This window comes from Seriola aureovittata, chromosome 4 (genome assembly GCF_021018895.1).
Source record: "Seriola aureovittata isolate HTS-2021-v1 ecotype China chromosome 4, ASM2101889v1, whole genome shotgun sequence".
NCBI classification, from domain to species: Eukaryota; Metazoa; Chordata; class Actinopteri; order Carangiformes; family Carangidae; genus Seriola; species Seriola aureovittata.
In genome coordinates, this window is record NC_079367.1 from 417,608 (window position 1) to 431,375 (window position 13,768).

At 47.8% G+C, this 13,768-nt stretch overlaps 26 non-coding genes and 2 pseudogenes across 26 annotated transcripts; all 28 read right to left on the reverse strand.

Moving 5' to 3' along the window:
• Positions 1–53: 53 nt before the first annotated feature.
• Positions 54–172, reverse strand: LOC130168498 (5S ribosomal RNA). Its single transcript, XR_008827519.1, has one exon. It is a non-coding gene; the product is annotated as a 5S ribosomal RNA (ribosomal RNA).
• Positions 173–447: 275 nt separating this feature from the next.
• On the reverse strand, positions 448–566 carry LOC130168499 (5S ribosomal RNA). The gene has a single exon (XR_008827520.1). It is a non-coding gene; the product is annotated as a 5S ribosomal RNA (ribosomal RNA).
• A 275-nt stretch (positions 567–841) lies between these two features.
• Positions 842–950, reverse strand: LOC130168669 (5S ribosomal RNA; annotated as a pseudogene).
• Positions 951–1,225: 275 nt separating this feature from the next.
• Positions 1,226–1,344, reverse strand: LOC130168500 (5S ribosomal RNA). Its single transcript, XR_008827521.1, has one exon. It is a non-coding gene; the product is annotated as a 5S ribosomal RNA (ribosomal RNA).
• Positions 1,345–1,619: 275 nt separating this feature from the next.
• Positions 1,620–1,728, reverse strand: LOC130168670 (5S ribosomal RNA; annotated as a pseudogene).
• Positions 1,729–2,003: 275 nt separating this feature from the next.
• LOC130168501 (5S ribosomal RNA) lies at positions 2,004–2,122 on the reverse strand. The gene has a single exon (XR_008827522.1). It is a non-coding gene; the product is annotated as a 5S ribosomal RNA (ribosomal RNA).
• Positions 2,123–2,397: 275 nt separating this feature from the next.
• On the reverse strand, positions 2,398–2,516 carry LOC130168575 (5S ribosomal RNA). Its single transcript, XR_008827592.1, has one exon. It is a non-coding gene; the product is annotated as a 5S ribosomal RNA (ribosomal RNA).
• Positions 2,517–2,791: 275 nt separating this feature from the next.
• On the reverse strand, positions 2,792–2,910 carry LOC130168503 (5S ribosomal RNA). Its single transcript, XR_008827524.1, has one exon. It is a non-coding gene; the product is annotated as a 5S ribosomal RNA (ribosomal RNA).
• A 275-nt stretch (positions 2,911–3,185) lies between these two features.
• LOC130168504 (5S ribosomal RNA) lies at positions 3,186–3,304 on the reverse strand. Its single transcript, XR_008827525.1, has one exon. It is a non-coding gene; the product is annotated as a 5S ribosomal RNA (ribosomal RNA).
• Positions 3,305–3,579: 275 nt separating this feature from the next.
• On the reverse strand, positions 3,580–3,698 carry LOC130168505 (5S ribosomal RNA). Its single transcript, XR_008827526.1, has one exon. It is a non-coding gene; the product is annotated as a 5S ribosomal RNA (ribosomal RNA).
• A 275-nt stretch (positions 3,699–3,973) lies between these two features.
• Positions 3,974–4,092, reverse strand: LOC130168506 (5S ribosomal RNA). The gene has a single exon (XR_008827527.1). It is a non-coding gene; the product is annotated as a 5S ribosomal RNA (ribosomal RNA).
• A 270-nt stretch (positions 4,093–4,362) lies between these two features.
• Positions 4,363–4,481, reverse strand: LOC130168507 (5S ribosomal RNA). The gene has a single exon (XR_008827528.1). It is a non-coding gene; the product is annotated as a 5S ribosomal RNA (ribosomal RNA).
• Positions 4,482–4,756: 275 nt separating this feature from the next.
• LOC130168508 (5S ribosomal RNA) lies at positions 4,757–4,875 on the reverse strand. Its single transcript, XR_008827529.1, has one exon. It is a non-coding gene; the product is annotated as a 5S ribosomal RNA (ribosomal RNA).
• Positions 4,876–5,145: 270 nt separating this feature from the next.
• LOC130168509 (5S ribosomal RNA) lies at positions 5,146–5,264 on the reverse strand. Its single transcript, XR_008827530.1, has one exon. It is a non-coding gene; the product is annotated as a 5S ribosomal RNA (ribosomal RNA).
• A 305-nt stretch (positions 5,265–5,569) lies between these two features.
• Positions 5,570–5,688, reverse strand: LOC130168409 (5S ribosomal RNA). The gene has a single exon (XR_008827432.1). It is a non-coding gene; the product is annotated as a 5S ribosomal RNA (ribosomal RNA).
• A 270-nt stretch (positions 5,689–5,958) lies between these two features.
• On the reverse strand, positions 5,959–6,077 carry LOC130168411 (5S ribosomal RNA). The gene has a single exon (XR_008827434.1). It is a non-coding gene; the product is annotated as a 5S ribosomal RNA (ribosomal RNA).
• A 270-nt stretch (positions 6,078–6,347) lies between these two features.
• LOC130168510 (5S ribosomal RNA) lies at positions 6,348–6,466 on the reverse strand. The gene has a single exon (XR_008827531.1). It is a non-coding gene; the product is annotated as a 5S ribosomal RNA (ribosomal RNA).
• A 270-nt stretch (positions 6,467–6,736) lies between these two features.
• On the reverse strand, positions 6,737–6,855 carry LOC130168511 (5S ribosomal RNA). Its single transcript, XR_008827532.1, has one exon. It is a non-coding gene; the product is annotated as a 5S ribosomal RNA (ribosomal RNA).
• A 268-nt stretch (positions 6,856–7,123) lies between these two features.
• On the reverse strand, positions 7,124–7,242 carry LOC130168412 (5S ribosomal RNA). Its single transcript, XR_008827435.1, has one exon. It is a non-coding gene; the product is annotated as a 5S ribosomal RNA (ribosomal RNA).
• Positions 7,243–7,547: 305 nt separating this feature from the next.
• Positions 7,548–7,666, reverse strand: LOC130168404 (5S ribosomal RNA). Its single transcript, XR_008827427.1, has one exon. It is a non-coding gene; the product is annotated as a 5S ribosomal RNA (ribosomal RNA).
• A 270-nt stretch (positions 7,667–7,936) lies between these two features.
• Positions 7,937–8,055, reverse strand: LOC130168565 (5S ribosomal RNA). The gene has a single exon (XR_008827582.1). It is a non-coding gene; the product is annotated as a 5S ribosomal RNA (ribosomal RNA).
• A 268-nt stretch (positions 8,056–8,323) lies between these two features.
• Positions 8,324–8,442, reverse strand: LOC130168413 (5S ribosomal RNA). The gene has a single exon (XR_008827436.1). It is a non-coding gene; the product is annotated as a 5S ribosomal RNA (ribosomal RNA).
• Positions 8,443–8,712: 270 nt separating this feature from the next.
• Positions 8,713–8,831, reverse strand: LOC130168512 (5S ribosomal RNA). Its single transcript, XR_008827533.1, has one exon. It is a non-coding gene; the product is annotated as a 5S ribosomal RNA (ribosomal RNA).
• Positions 8,832–9,101: 270 nt separating this feature from the next.
• On the reverse strand, positions 9,102–9,220 carry LOC130168414 (5S ribosomal RNA). Its single transcript, XR_008827437.1, has one exon. It is a non-coding gene; the product is annotated as a 5S ribosomal RNA (ribosomal RNA).
• A 270-nt stretch (positions 9,221–9,490) lies between these two features.
• LOC130168415 (5S ribosomal RNA) lies at positions 9,491–9,609 on the reverse strand. Its single transcript, XR_008827438.1, has one exon. It is a non-coding gene; the product is annotated as a 5S ribosomal RNA (ribosomal RNA).
• A 277-nt stretch (positions 9,610–9,886) lies between these two features.
• LOC130168416 (5S ribosomal RNA) lies at positions 9,887–10,005 on the reverse strand. Its single transcript, XR_008827439.1, has one exon. It is a non-coding gene; the product is annotated as a 5S ribosomal RNA (ribosomal RNA).
• Positions 10,006–10,275: 270 nt separating this feature from the next.
• LOC130168629 (5S ribosomal RNA) lies at positions 10,276–10,393 on the reverse strand. Its single transcript, XR_008827644.1, has one exon. It is a non-coding gene; the product is annotated as a 5S ribosomal RNA (ribosomal RNA).
• Positions 10,394–10,663: 270 nt separating this feature from the next.
• LOC130168417 (5S ribosomal RNA) lies at positions 10,664–10,782 on the reverse strand. The gene has a single exon (XR_008827440.1). It is a non-coding gene; the product is annotated as a 5S ribosomal RNA (ribosomal RNA).
• Positions 10,783–13,768: the final 2,986 nt, after the last annotated feature.

Consider the following 13,768-nt stretch of genomic DNA (forward strand, 5'->3'; position numbering starts at 1 on the left):
TTGTTGAAGCAGGAGCAGCAGCGTCCTCTGCTGATTGCAAAGAGATGCCAAAAAGCTTACAGCACCTGGTATTCCCAGGCGGTCTCCCATCCAAGTACTAACCAGGCCCGACCCTGCTTGGCTTCCGAGATCGGACGAGATCGGGCGTGTTCAGAGTGGTATGGCCGTAAGCGTGAGGGAGCGCGACAAATACCCTCTTTAAACATGACGATCATGTCCTTCATGCACGAAGCTACGTGTTTATGTCTAGCGCAGGAGCCTTTCCTTTTCAGCGTTTGCTTGTTGCTTTGGCTCTCAACATGTCAACTTTGTAACATTTTAATACAAAAGTGTCTTTACATTGTGATCTGTGCTGTCCCGTCCCCAAAAGTGCAGCCAGGTGCAGAGTAACAGGTTGTTGAAGCAGGAGCAGCAGCGTCCTCTGCTGATTGCAAAGAGATGCCAAAAAGCTTACAGCACCTGGTATTCCCAGGCGGTCTCCCATCCAAGTACTAACCAGGCCCGACCCTGCTTGGCTTCCGAGATCGGACGAGATCGGGCGTGTTCAGAGTGGTATGGCCGTAAGCGAGAGGGAGCGCGACAAATACCCTCTTTAAACATGACGATCATGTCCTTCATGCACGAAGCTACGTGTTTATGTCTAGCGCAGGAGCCTTTCCTTTTCAGCGTTTGCTTGTTGCTTTGGCTCTCAACATGTCAACTTTGTAACATTTTAATACAAAAGTGTCTTTACATTGTGATCTGTGCTGTCCCGTCCCCAAAAGTGCAGCCAGGTGCAGAGTAACAGGTTGTTGAAGCAGGAGCAGCAGCGTCCTCTGCTGATTGCAAAGAGATGCCAAAAAGCTTACAGCACCTGGTATTCCCAGGCGGTCTCCCATCCAAGTACTAACCAGGCCCGACCCTGCTTGGCTTCCGAGATCGGGCGTGTTCAGAGTGGTATGGCCGTAAGCGAGAGGGAGCGCGACAAATACCCTCTTTAAACATGACGATCATGTCCTTCATGCACGAAGCTACGTGTTTATGTCTAGCGCAGGAGCCTTTCCTTTTCAGCGTTTGCTTGTTGCTTTGGCTCTCAACATGTCAACTTTGTAACATTTTAATACAAAAGTGTCTTTACATTGTGATCTGTGCTGTCCCGTCCCCAAAAGTGCAGCCAGGTGCAGAGTAACAGGTTGTTGAAGCAGGAGCAGCAGCGTCCTCTGCTGATTGCAAAGAGATGCCAAAAAGCTTACAGCACCTGGTATTCCCAGGCGGTCTCCCATCCAAGTACTAACCAGGCCCGACCCTGCTTGGCTTCCGAGATCGGACGAGATCGGGCGTGTTCAGAGTGGTATGGCCGTAAGCGAGAGGGAGCGCGACAAATACCCTCTTTAAACATGACGATCATGTCCTTCATGCACGAAGCTACGTGTTTATGTCTAGCGCAGGAGCCTTTCCTTTTCAGCGTTTGCTTGTTGCTTTGGCTCTCAACATGTCAACTTTGTAACATTTTAATACAAAAGTGTCTTTACATTGTGATCTGTGCTGTCCCGTCCCCAAAAGTGCAGCCAGGTGCAGAGTAACAGGTTGTTGAAGCAGGAGCAGCAGCGTCCTCTGCTGATTGCAAAGAGATGCCAAAAAGCTTACAGCACCTGGTATTCCCAGGCGGTCTCCCATCCAAGTACTAACCAGGCCCGACCCTGCTTGGCTTCCGAGATCGGGCGTGTTCAGAGTGGTATGGCCGTAAGCGAGAGGGAGCGCGACAAATACCCTCTTTAAACATGACGATCATGTCCTTCATGCACGAAGCTACGTGTTTATGTCTAGCGCAGGAGCCTTTCCTTTTCAGCGTTTGCTTGTTGCTTTGGCTCTCAACATGTCAACTTTGTAACATTTTAATACAAAAGTGTCTTTACATTGTGATCTGTGCTGTCCCGTCCCCAAAAGTGCAGCCAGGTGCAGAGTAACAGGTTGTTGAAGCAGGAGCAGCAGCGTCCTCTGCTGATTGCAAAGAGATGCCAAAAAGCTTACAGCACCTGGTATTCCCAGGCGGTCTCCCATCCAAGTACTAACCAGGCCCGACCCTGCTTGGCTTCCGAGATCGGACGAGATCGGGCGTGTTCAGAGTGGTATGGCCGTAAGCGAGAGGGAGCGCGACAAATACCCTCTTTAAACATGACGATCATGTCCTTCATGCACGAAGCTAGGTGTTTATGTCTAGCGCAGGAGCCTTTCCTTTTCAGCGTTTGCTTGTTGCTTTGGCTCTCAACATGTCAACTTTGTAACATTTTAATACAAAAGTGTCTTTACATTGTGATCTGTGCTGTCCCGTCCCCAAAAGTGCAGCCAGGTGCAGAGTAACAGGTTGTTGAAGCAGGAGCAGCAGCGTCCTCTGCTGATTGCAAAGAGATGCCAAAAAGCTTACAGCACCTGGTATTCCCAGGCGGTCTCTCATCCAAGTACTAACCAGGCCCGACCCTGCTTGGCTTCCGAGATCGGACGAGATCGGGCGTGTTCAGAGTGGTATGGCCGTAAGCGAGAGGGAGCGCGACAAATACCCTCTTTAAACATGACGATCATGTCCTTCATGCACGAAGCTACGTGTTTATGTCTAGCGCAGGAGCCTTTCCTTTTCAGCGTTTGCTTGTTGCTTTGGCTCTCAACATGTCAACTTTGTAACATTTTAATACAAAAGTGTCTTTACATTGTGATCTGTGCTGTCCCGTCCCCAAAAGTGCAGCCAGGTGCAGAGTAACAGGTTGTTGAAGCAGGAGCAGCAGCGTCCTCTGCTGATTGCAAAGAGATGCCAAAAAGCTTACAGCACCTGGTATTCCCAGGCGGTCTCCCATCCAAGTACTAACCAGGCCCGACCCTGCTTGGCTTCCGAGATCGGACGAGATCGGGCGTGTTCAGAGTGGTATGGCCGTAAGCGAGAGGGAGCGCGACAAATACCCTCTTTAAACATGACGATCATGTCCTTCATGCACGAAGCTACGTGTTTATGTCTAGCGCAGGAGCCTTTCCTTTTCAGCGTTTGCTTGTTGCTTTGGCTCTCAACATGTCAACTTTGTAACATTTTAATACAAAAGTGTCTTTACATTGTGATCTGTGCTGTCCCGTCCCCAAAAGTGCAGCCAGGTGCAGAGTAACAGGTTGTTGAAGCAGGAGCAGCAGCGTCCTCTGCTGATTGCAAAGAGATGCCAAAAAGCTTACAGCACCTGGTATTCCCAGGCGGTCTCCCATCCAAGTACTAACCAGGCCCGACCCTGCTTGGCTTCCGAGATCGGACGAGATCGGGCGTGTTCAGAGTGGTATGGCCGTAAGCGAGAGGGAGCGCGACAAATACCCTCTTTAAACATGACGATCATGTCCTTCATGCACGAAGCTACGTGTTTATGTCTAGCGCAGGAGCCTTTCCTTTTCAGCGTTTGCTTGTTGCTTTGGCTCTCAACATGTCAACTTTGTAACATTTTAATACAAAAGTGTCTTTACATTGTGATCTGTGCTGTCCCGTCCCCAAAAGTGCAGCCAGGTGCAGAGTAACAGGTTGTTGAAGCAGGAGCAGCAGCGTCCTCTGCTGATTGCAAAGAGATGCCAAAAAGCTTACAGCACCTGGTATTCCCAGGCGGTCTCCCATCCAAGTACTAACCAGGCCCGACCCTGCTTGGCTTCCGAGATCGGACGAGATCGGGCGTGTTCAGAGTGGTATGGCCGTAAGCGAGAGGGAGCGCGACAAATACCCTCTTTAAACATGACGATCATGTCCTTCATGCACGAAGCTACGTGTTTATGTCTAGCGCAGGAGCCTTTCCTTTTCAGCGTTTGCTTGTTGCTTTGGCTCTCAACATGTCAACTTTGTAACATTTTAATACAAAAGTGTCTTTACATTGTGATCTGTGCTGTCCCGTCCCCAAAAGTGCAGCCAGGTGCAGAGTAACAGGTTGTTGAAGCAGGAGCAGCAGCGTCCTCTGCTGATTGCAAAGAGATGCCAAAAAGCTTACAGCACCTGGTATTCCCAGGCGGTCTCCCATCCAAGTACTAACCAGGCCCGACCCTGCTTGGCTTCCGAGATCGGACGAGATCGGGCGTGTTCAGAGTGGTATGGCCGTAAGCGAGAGGGAGCGCGACAAATACCCTCTTTAAACATGACGATCATGTCCTTCATGCACGAAGCTACGTGTTTATGTCTAGCGCAGGAGCCTTTCCTTTTCAGCGTTTGCTTGTTGCTTTGGCTCTCAACATGTCAACTTTGTAACATTTTAATACAAAAGTGTCTTTACATTGTGATCTGTGCTGTCCCCAAAAGTGCAGCCAGGTGCAGAGTAACAGGTTGTTGAAGCAGGAGCAGCAGCGTCCTCTGCTGATTGCAAAGAGATGCCAAAAAGCTTACAGCACCTGGTATTCCCAGGCGGTCTCCCATCCAAGTACTAACCAGGCCCGACCCTGCTTGGCTTCCGAGATCGGACGAGATCGGGCGTGTTCAGAGTGGTATGGCCGTAAGCGAGAGGGAGCGCGACAAATACCCTCTTTAAACATGACGATCATGTCCTTCATGCACGAAGCTACGTGTTTATGTCTAGCGCAGGAGCCTTTCCTTTTCAGCGTTTGCTTGTTGCTTTGGCTCTCAACATGTCAACTTTGTAACATTTTAATACAAAAGTGTCTTTACATTGTGATCTGTGCTGTCCCGTCCCCAAAAGTGCAGCCAGGTGCAGAGTAACAGGTTGTTGAAGCAGGAGCAGCAGCGTCCTCTGCTGATTGCAAAGAGATGCCAAAAAGCTTACAGCACCTGGTATTCCCAGGCGGTCTCCCATCCAAGTACTAACCAGGCCCGACCCTGCTTGGCTTCCGAGATCGGACGAGATCGGGCGTGTTCAGAGTGGTATGGCCGTAAGCGAGAGGGAGCGCGACAAATACCCTCTTTAAACATGATGATCATGTCCTTCATGCACGAAGCTAGGTGTTTATGTCTAGCGCAGGAGCCTTTCCTTTTCAGCGTTTGCTTGTTGCTTTGGCTCTCAACATGTCAACTTTGTAACATTTTAATACAAAAGTGTCTTTACATTGTGATCTGTGCTGTCCCCAAAAGTGCAGCCAGGTGCAGAGTAACAGGTTGTTGAAGCAGGAGCAGCAGCGTCCTCTGCTGATTGCAAAGAGATGCGAAAAAGCTTACAGCACCTGGTATTCCCAGGCGGTCTCCCATCCAAGTACTAACCAGGCCCGACCCTGCTTGGCTTCCGAGATCGGACGAGATCGGGCGTGTTCAGAGTGGTATGGCCGTAAGCGAGAGGGAGCGCGACAAATACCCTCTTTAAACATGATGATCATGTCCTTCATGCACGAAGCTACGTGTTTATGTCTAGCGCAGGAGCCTTTCCTTTTCAGCGTTTGCTTGTTGCTTTGGCTCTCAACATGTCAACTTTGTAACATTTTAATACAAAAGTGTCTTTACATTGTGATCTGTGCTGTCCCCAAAAGTGCCTTTACATTGTGATCTGTGCTGTCCCCAAAAGTGCAGCCAGGTGCAGAGTAACAGGTTGTTGAAGCAGGAGCAGCAGCGTCCTCTGCTGATTGCAAAGAGATGCGAAAAAGCTTACAGCACCTGGTATTCCCAGGCGGTCTCCCATCCAAGTACTAACCAGGCCCGACCCTGCTTGGCTTCCGAGATCGGACGAGATCGGGCGCGTTCAGAGTGGTATGGCCGTAAGCGAGAGGGAGCGCGACAAATACCCTCTTTAAACATGATGATCATGTCCTTCATGCACGAAGCTAGGTGTTTATGTCTAGCGCAGGAGCCTTTCCTTTTCAGCGTTTGCTTGTTGCTTTGGCTCTCAACATGTCAACTTTGTAACATTTTAATACAAAAGTGTCTTTACATTGTGATCTGTGCTGTCCCCAAAAGTGCAGCCAGGTGCAGAGTAACAGGTTGTTGAAGCAGGAGCAGCAGCGTCCTCTGCTGATTGCAAAGAGATGCGAAAAAGCTTACAGCACCTGGTATTCCCAGGCGGTCTCCCATCCAAGTACTAACCAGGCCCGACCCTGCTTGGCTTCCGAGATCGGACGAGATCGGGCGCGTTCAGAGTGGTATGGCCGTAAGCGAGAGGGAGCGCGACAAATACCCTCTTTAAACATGATGATCATGTCCTTCATGCACGAAGCTAGGTGTTTATGTCTAGCGCAGGAGCCTTTCCTTTTCAGCGTTTGCTTGTTGCTTTGGCTCTCAACATGTCAACTTTGTAACATTTTAATACAAAAGTGTCTTTACATTGTGATCTGTGCTGTCCCCAAAAGTGCAGCCAGGTGCAGAGTAACAGGTTGTTGAAGCAGGAGCAGCAGCGTCCTCTGCTGATTGCAAAGAGATGCGAAAAAGCTTACAGCACCTGGTATTCCCAGGCGGTCTCCCATCCAAGTACTAACCAGGCCCGACCCTGCTTGGCTTCCGAGATCGGACGAGATCGGGCGTGTTCAGAGTGGTATGGCCGTAAGCGAGAGGGAGCGCGACAAATACCCTCTTTAAACATGATGATCATGTCCTTCATGCACGAAGCTAGGTGTTTATGTCTAGCGCAGGAGCCTTTCCTTTTCAGCGTTTGCTTGTTGCTTTGGCTCTCAACATGTCAACTTTGTAACATTTTAATACAAAAGTGTCTTTACATTGTGATCTGTGCTGTCCCCAAAAGTGCAGCCAGGTGCAGAGTAACAGGTTGTTGAAGCAGGAGCAGCAGCGTCCTCTGCTGATTGCAAAGAGATGCGAAAAAGCTTACAGCACCTGGTATTCCCAGGCGGTCTCCCATCCAAGTACTAACCAGGCCCGACCCTGCTTGGCTTCCGAGATCGGACGAGATCGGGCGTGTTCAGAGTGGTATGGCCGTAAGCGAGAGGGAGCGCGACAAATACCCTCTTTAAACATGATGATCATGTCCTTCATGCACGAAGCTAGGTGTTTATGTCTAGCGCAGGAGCCTTTCCTTTTCAGCGTTTGCTTGTTGCTTTGGCTCTCAACATGTCAACTTTGTAACATTTTAATACAAGTGTCTTTACATTGTGATCTGTGCTGTCCCCAAAAGTGCAGCCAGGTGCAGAGTAACAGGTTGTTGAAGCAGGAGCAGCAGCGTCCTCTGCTGATTGCAAAGAGATGCGAAAAAGCTTACAGCACCTGGTATTCCCAGGCGGTCTCCCATCCAAGTACTAACCAGGCCCGACCCTGCTTGGCTTCCGAGATCGGACGAGATCGGGCGCGTTCAGAGTGGTATGGCCGTAAGCGAGAGGGAGCGCGACAAATACCCTCTTTAAACATGATGATCATGTCCTTCATGCACGAAGCTAGGTGTTTATGTCTAGCGCAGGAGCCTTTCCTTTTCAGCGTTTGCTTGTTGCTTTGGCTCTCAACATGTCAACTTTGTAACATTTTAATACAAAAGTGTCTTTACATTGTGATCTGTGCTGTCCCCAAAAGTGCCTTTACATTGTGATCTGTGCTGTCCCCAAAAGTGCAGCCAGGTGCAGAGTAACAGGTTGTTGAAGCAGGAGCAGCAGCGTCCTCTGCTGATTGCAAAGAGATGCGAAAAAGCTTACAGCACCTGGTATTCCCAGGCGGTCTCCCATCCAAGTACTAACCAGGCCCGACCCTGCTTGGCTTCCGAGATCGGACGAGATCGGGTGCGTTCAGAGTGGTATGGCTGTAAGCGAGAGGGAGCGCGACAAATACCCTCTTTAAACATGATGATCATGTCCTTCATGCACGAAGCTAGGTCTTTATGTCTAGCGCAGGAGCCTTTCCTTTTCAGCGTTTGCTTGTTGCTTTGGCTCTCAACATGTCAACTTTGTAACATTTTAATACAAAAGTGTCTTTACATTGTGATCTGTGCTGTCCCCAAAAGTGCAGCCAGGTGCAGAGTAACAGGTTGTTGAAGCAGGAGCAGCAGCGTCCTCTGCTGATTGCAAAGAGATGCGAAAAAGCTTACAGCACCTGGTATTCCCAGGCGGTCTCCCATCCAAGTACTAACCAGGCCCGACCCTGCTTGGCTTCCGAGATCGGACGAGATCGGGCGTGTTCAGAGTGGTATGGCTGTAAGCGAGAGGGAGCGCGACAAATACCCTCTTTAAACATGATGATCATGTCCTTCATGCACGAAGCTAGGTGTTTATGTCTAGCGCAGGAGCCTTTCCTTTTCAGCGTTTGCTTGTTGCTTTGGCTCTCAACATGTCAACTTTGTAACATTTTAATACAAGTGTCTTTACATTGTGATCTGTGCTGTCCCCAAAAGTGCAGCCAGGTGCAGAGTAACAGGTTGTTGAAGCAGGAGCAGCAGCGTCCTCTGCTGATTGCAAAGAGATGCGAAAAAGCTTACAGCACCTGGTATTCCCAGGCGGTCTCCCATCCAAGTACTAACCAGGCCCGACCCTGCTTGGCTTCCGAGATCGGACGAGATCGGGCGCGTTCAGAGTGGTATGGCCGTAAGCGAGAGGGAGCGCGACAAATACCCTCTTTAAACATGATGATCATGTCCTTCATGCACGAAGCTAGGTGTTTATGTCTAGCGCAGGAGCCTTTCCTTTTCAGCGTTTGCTTGTTGCTTTGGCTCTCAACATGTCAACTTTGTAACATTTTAATACAAAAGTGTCTTTACATTGTGATCTGTGCTGTCCCCAAAAGTGCAGCCAGGTGCAGAGTAACAGGTTGTTGAAGCAGGAGCAGCAGCGTCCTCTGCTGATTGCAAAGAGATGCGAAAAAGCTTACAGCACCTGGTATTCCCAGGCGGTCTCCCATCCAAGTACTAACCAGGCCCGACCCTGCTTGGCTTCCGAGATCGGACGAGATCGGGCGTGTTCAGAGTGGTATGGCCGTAAGCGAGAGGGAGCGCGACAAATACCCTCTTTAAACATGATGATCATGTCCTTCATGCACGAAGCTAGGTGTTTATGTCTAGCGCAGGAGCCTTTCCTTTTCAGCGTTTGCTTGTTGCTTTGGCTCTCAACATGTCAACTTTGTAACATTTTAATACAAAAGTGTCTTTACATTGTGATCTGTGCTGTCCCCAAAAGTGCAGCCAGGTGCAGAGTAACAGGTTGTTGAAGCAGGAGCAGCAGCGTCCTCTGCTGATTGCAAAGAGATGCGAAAAAGCTTACAGCACCTGGTATTCCCAGGCGGTCTCCCATCCAAGTACTAACCAGGCCCGACCCTGCTTGGCTTCCGAGATCGGACGAGATCGGGCGCGTTCAGAGTGGTATGGCCGTAAGCGAGAGGGAGCGCGACAAATACCCTCTTTAAACATGATGATCATGTCCTTCATGCACGAAGCTAGGTCTTTATGTCTAGCGCAGGAGCCTTTCCTTTTCAGCGTTTGCTTGTTGCTTTGGCTCTCAACATGTCAACTTTGTAACATTTTAATACAAAAGTGTCTTTACATTGTGATCTGTGCTGTCCCCAAAAGTGCAGCCAGGTGCAGAGTAACAGGTTGTTGAAGCAGGAGCAGCAGCGTCCTCTGCTGATTGCAAAGAGATGCGAAAAAGCTTACAGCACCTGGTATTCCCAGGCGGTCTCCCATCCAAGTACTAACCAGGCCCGACCCTGCTTGGCTTCCGAGATCGGACGAGATCGGGCGCGTTCAGAGTGGTATGGCCGTAAGCGAGAGGGAGCGCGACAAATACCCTCTTTAAACATGATGATCATGTCCTTCATGCACGAAGCTAGGTGTTTATGTCTAGCGCAGGAGCCTTTCCTTTTCAGCGTTTGCTTGTTGCTTTGGCTCTCAACATGTCAACTTTGTAACATTTTAATACAAAAGTGTCTTTACATTGTGATCTGTGCTGTCCCCAAAAGTGCAGCCAGGTGCAGAGTAACAGGTTGTTGAAGCAGGAGCAGCAGCGTCCTCTGCTGATTGCAAAGAGATGCGAAAAAAGCTAAAGCTTACAGCACCTGGTATTCCCAGGCGGTCTCCCATCCAAGTACTAACCAGGCCCGACCCTGCTTGGCTTCCGAGATCGGACGAGATCGGGCGCGTTCAGAGTGGTATGGCCGTAAGCGACAGGGAGCGCGACAAATACCCTCTTTAAACATGATGATCATGTCCTTCATGCACGAAGCTAGGTGTTTATGTCTAGCGCAGGAGCCTTTCCTTTTCAGCGTTTGCTTGTTGCTTTGGCTCTCAACATGTCAACTTTGTAACATTTTAATACAAAAGTGTCTTTACATTGTGATCTGTGCTGTCCCCAAAAGTGCAGCCAGGTGCAGAGTAACAGGTTGTTGAAGCAGGAGCAGCAGCGTCCTCTGCTGATTGCAAAGAGATGCGAAAAAGCTTACAGCACCTGGTATTCCCAGGCGGTCTCCCATCCAAGTACTAACCAGGCCCGACCCTGCTTGGCTTCCAAGATCGGACGAGATCGGCGCGTTCAGAGTGGTATGGCCGTAAGCGAGAGGGAGCGCGACAAATACCCTCTTTAAACATGATGATCATGTCCTTCATGCACGAAGCTAGGTGTTTATGTCTAGCGCAGGAGCCTTTCCTTTTCAGCGTTTGCTTGTTGCTTTGGCTCTCAACATGTCAACTTTGTAACATTTTAATACAAAAGTGTCTTTACATTGTGATCTGTGCTGTCCCCAAAAGTGCAGCCAGGTGCAGAGTAACAGGTTGTTGAAGCAGGAGCAGCAGCGTCCTCTGCTGATTGCAAAGAGATGCGAAAAAGCTTACAGCACCTGGTATTCCCAGGCGGTCTCCCATCCAAGTACTAACCAGGCCCGACCCTGCTTGGCTTCCGAGATCGGACGAGATCGGGCGCGTTCAGAGTGGTATGGCCGTAAGCGAGAGGGAGCGCGACAAATACCCTCTTTAAACATGATGATCATGTCCTTCATGCACGAAGCTAGGTGTTTATGTCTAGCGCAGGAGCCTTTCCTTTTCAGCGTTTGCTTGTTGCTTTGGCTCTCAACATGTCAACTTTGTAACATTTTAATACAAAAGTGTCTTTACATTGTGATCTGTGCTGTCCCCAAAAGTGCAGCCAGGTGCAGAGTAACAGGTTGTTGAAGCAGGAGCAGCAGCGTCCTCTGCTGATTGCAAAGAGATGCCAAAAAGCTTACAGCACCTGGTATTCCCAGGCGGTCTCCCATCCAAGTACTAACCAGGCCCGACCCTGCTTGGCTTCCGAGATCGGACGAGATCGGGCGTGTTTTTTTTTTTTTATATTTTATTATCAAAAATATAGCACGATTCTTATTTTACATACATTTAAAGGGCAGACAAACATTAATAAACAAGTTGACAAAACAAAAGACACACAGCCACAATAACACTGAGTGCAAAAAAAAAAATGTTATGGTTCTGTCTAATAAATCAAATATAATAAACCAACATAAAACAACCAGCGCGAAGCTATGATTCTACCTATTTAACAAAATAAACCAACATAAAACAACCAGCGCAAAGCTATGATTCTGCTTAGTAAACAAAATAAAACAAACATAAAACAACCAGCACGAAGCTATGGTTCTGCTTAGTAAACAAAATAAACCAACATAAAACAACCAGCGCGAAGCTATGATTCTGCTTTATCTATATGAAACAAACATAAAACAACCAGCGCGAAGCTATGATTCTGCTTAGTAAACACAAAATACACAAAGTACACACACATAAGACAAACAGTTCTGCTTACAAAAAAAACCTTATATGTTAATAGTGATTGTATTGTTTTCTGTGAATCTGATCAAGCTGTTGTGTCTGCTGAAATGTTTATCGAATATGACTGGGTCTGCTGTAAATACTGTTTTGAGATGTGTTGAAACTGTGTTTTTGAAGAAGTGTATGATATTTATGGTTTTCTTGTCGTAGAGTGCAATGTTCCTTCTTATCCATATGGCTTTCCTGGCTATTGTGAGGATTGTGTTTATGAGTGTTATGTTTTGTTTTGCATGTTTTTTTGTGAGCCCAAATGTCCAGTTCCATTTCCAGTCTACATTCCTGTGTGGTGTGTAATTACAGTGTGTTTTCAGTATTGTTTTGACTAAGTTTTGTAAAGGTATGGTGTGTGTACATGAAAAAAGTAAGTGATCTAAATCTTCTGGTTGGTTATTACAAACTGCACATGTCCGTGAATACTTATCTTTGTTGATCTGGTGTAGTCTGATTCCGGTGTATATTCTTCTGTGCCTTATGTTGTAGTCCATGCTTATTGTCTTGCTGTCCATTAGTGGTGTGTCCAAAAAAGTCCATATTGAAGAGATGTCCATGTCCGGGTATGATGTTTTCCAGTGTTTTTCTGCTGTGGGGGGCCTTTGAATATGTTGGATGAGCAACCGGTACCAGGTCCTTGTTTTTATTCCCTTTAAGTCATTTTCCTTGTCCTTTATTTTGTGCTGGAACTGGGGAAGGGCGGCTCCGTTTCCCCTCTCTTTTTGTTTTAAAAGGTCACGCCATGTAGGGTCAAGGGCCTGTTCAAATTTCCCCTTTAGTTTTCTTACATTTTCTTTTCTATAATTAACCTTCTTTGTTTTCAGTTTCTCACACACTAAATTGACATTAAAACACCCGCTCCCATCCACTACATCACCCACCCTGGTCAACCCAGCGGCTCTCATAGGGCCGCTGATTAGAACCCTTCCCCCACACATGAAAAAAGGACAGTCAAGGAGAGGTAACTGCAGCACATGCTCTTTATTACTGCACTTAGGCCAGAGGTGGGGCAGAATTTTGTCCCATGCCTCAAGTACCTCCTGGTAGAAGCCAGGTAGGCGGCTCCTGGCCATCCCGGGGAGGAGGGCGCACAGGTTGTACGCGTCTCTCTCCCCGTAATCGGCCAGGTAGCTCGCCATCCAGTCCTCCCAGGGGTACTGCCGTTCCAAGTCAAGAAAATTCCTAATAATTTTGACCCTGAGTGCGTCTTTTTTTGCACTGATGTCAATTAGTCCTAGACCCCCCTCCCTTTTATTAGAAATTAGCACACTGTGAGCAATCGAATTTCCCTTTCCTCTCCATAGGAAGGAGGAGATTGCTGCTTTCAGTGAATTTAGGGCCCATTGCGGCAGCTCACAGGTTCCCAAAATGTGATTGATTTTTGACAGTATCAGAGCATTAACTACAATTACCTTTCCTTTCAATGTCAAACCCCTACTCTTCCATAAATTTAAAATATTCTGTATTTTCCCTAAAACTTCCCTCCACCCTCTGTCCCTATCCTCACCCTCGTGCCCCCCTATATACACTCCCAGTATCTTCCTGCACCCATTGTTCACACAAAAACCCCATTTATTTACAATGTTTTGATCCTGTCCTAATGTTCCTAACTCTGATTTGTGAATGTTGATTTTGGCTCCTGATGCTGCACTGTATGTTTTGAAGTGATCTAAAATTCTGTCTATACATTCCCCTGATTTAACTGTGATGGTTATGTCGTCTGCATACTGGGTTATTTTAACTGTTCTGTTTGCTGGTGTGTTTATTCCTAAAATATGTTTGTCTTGTAGTATTGCTTGTGCTAGCGGTTCTGTTACTATACTGTAAAGCAGGGCTGACAGAGGGCAGCCCTGCCTTACTGATCTTCCTATCCTAAAGCTATCTGTTAAAAACCCATTACATTTAATTACACTCCGAGCATCTGTATACAATAATTTCACCCATTCAATAAACCCGTCACCATAACCCATTTTCCCTAATACCTTGAACAGAAAATTGTGCTCCACCCTGTCAAAAGCTTTTTCTAAGTCTATTGTGAGCAAATGGCCCCCCTGTACCTTCATCCCTCTTACTGTGTCTCTGATTGTGTGTAATGAGTCCTGTATATCTCGGTTTGG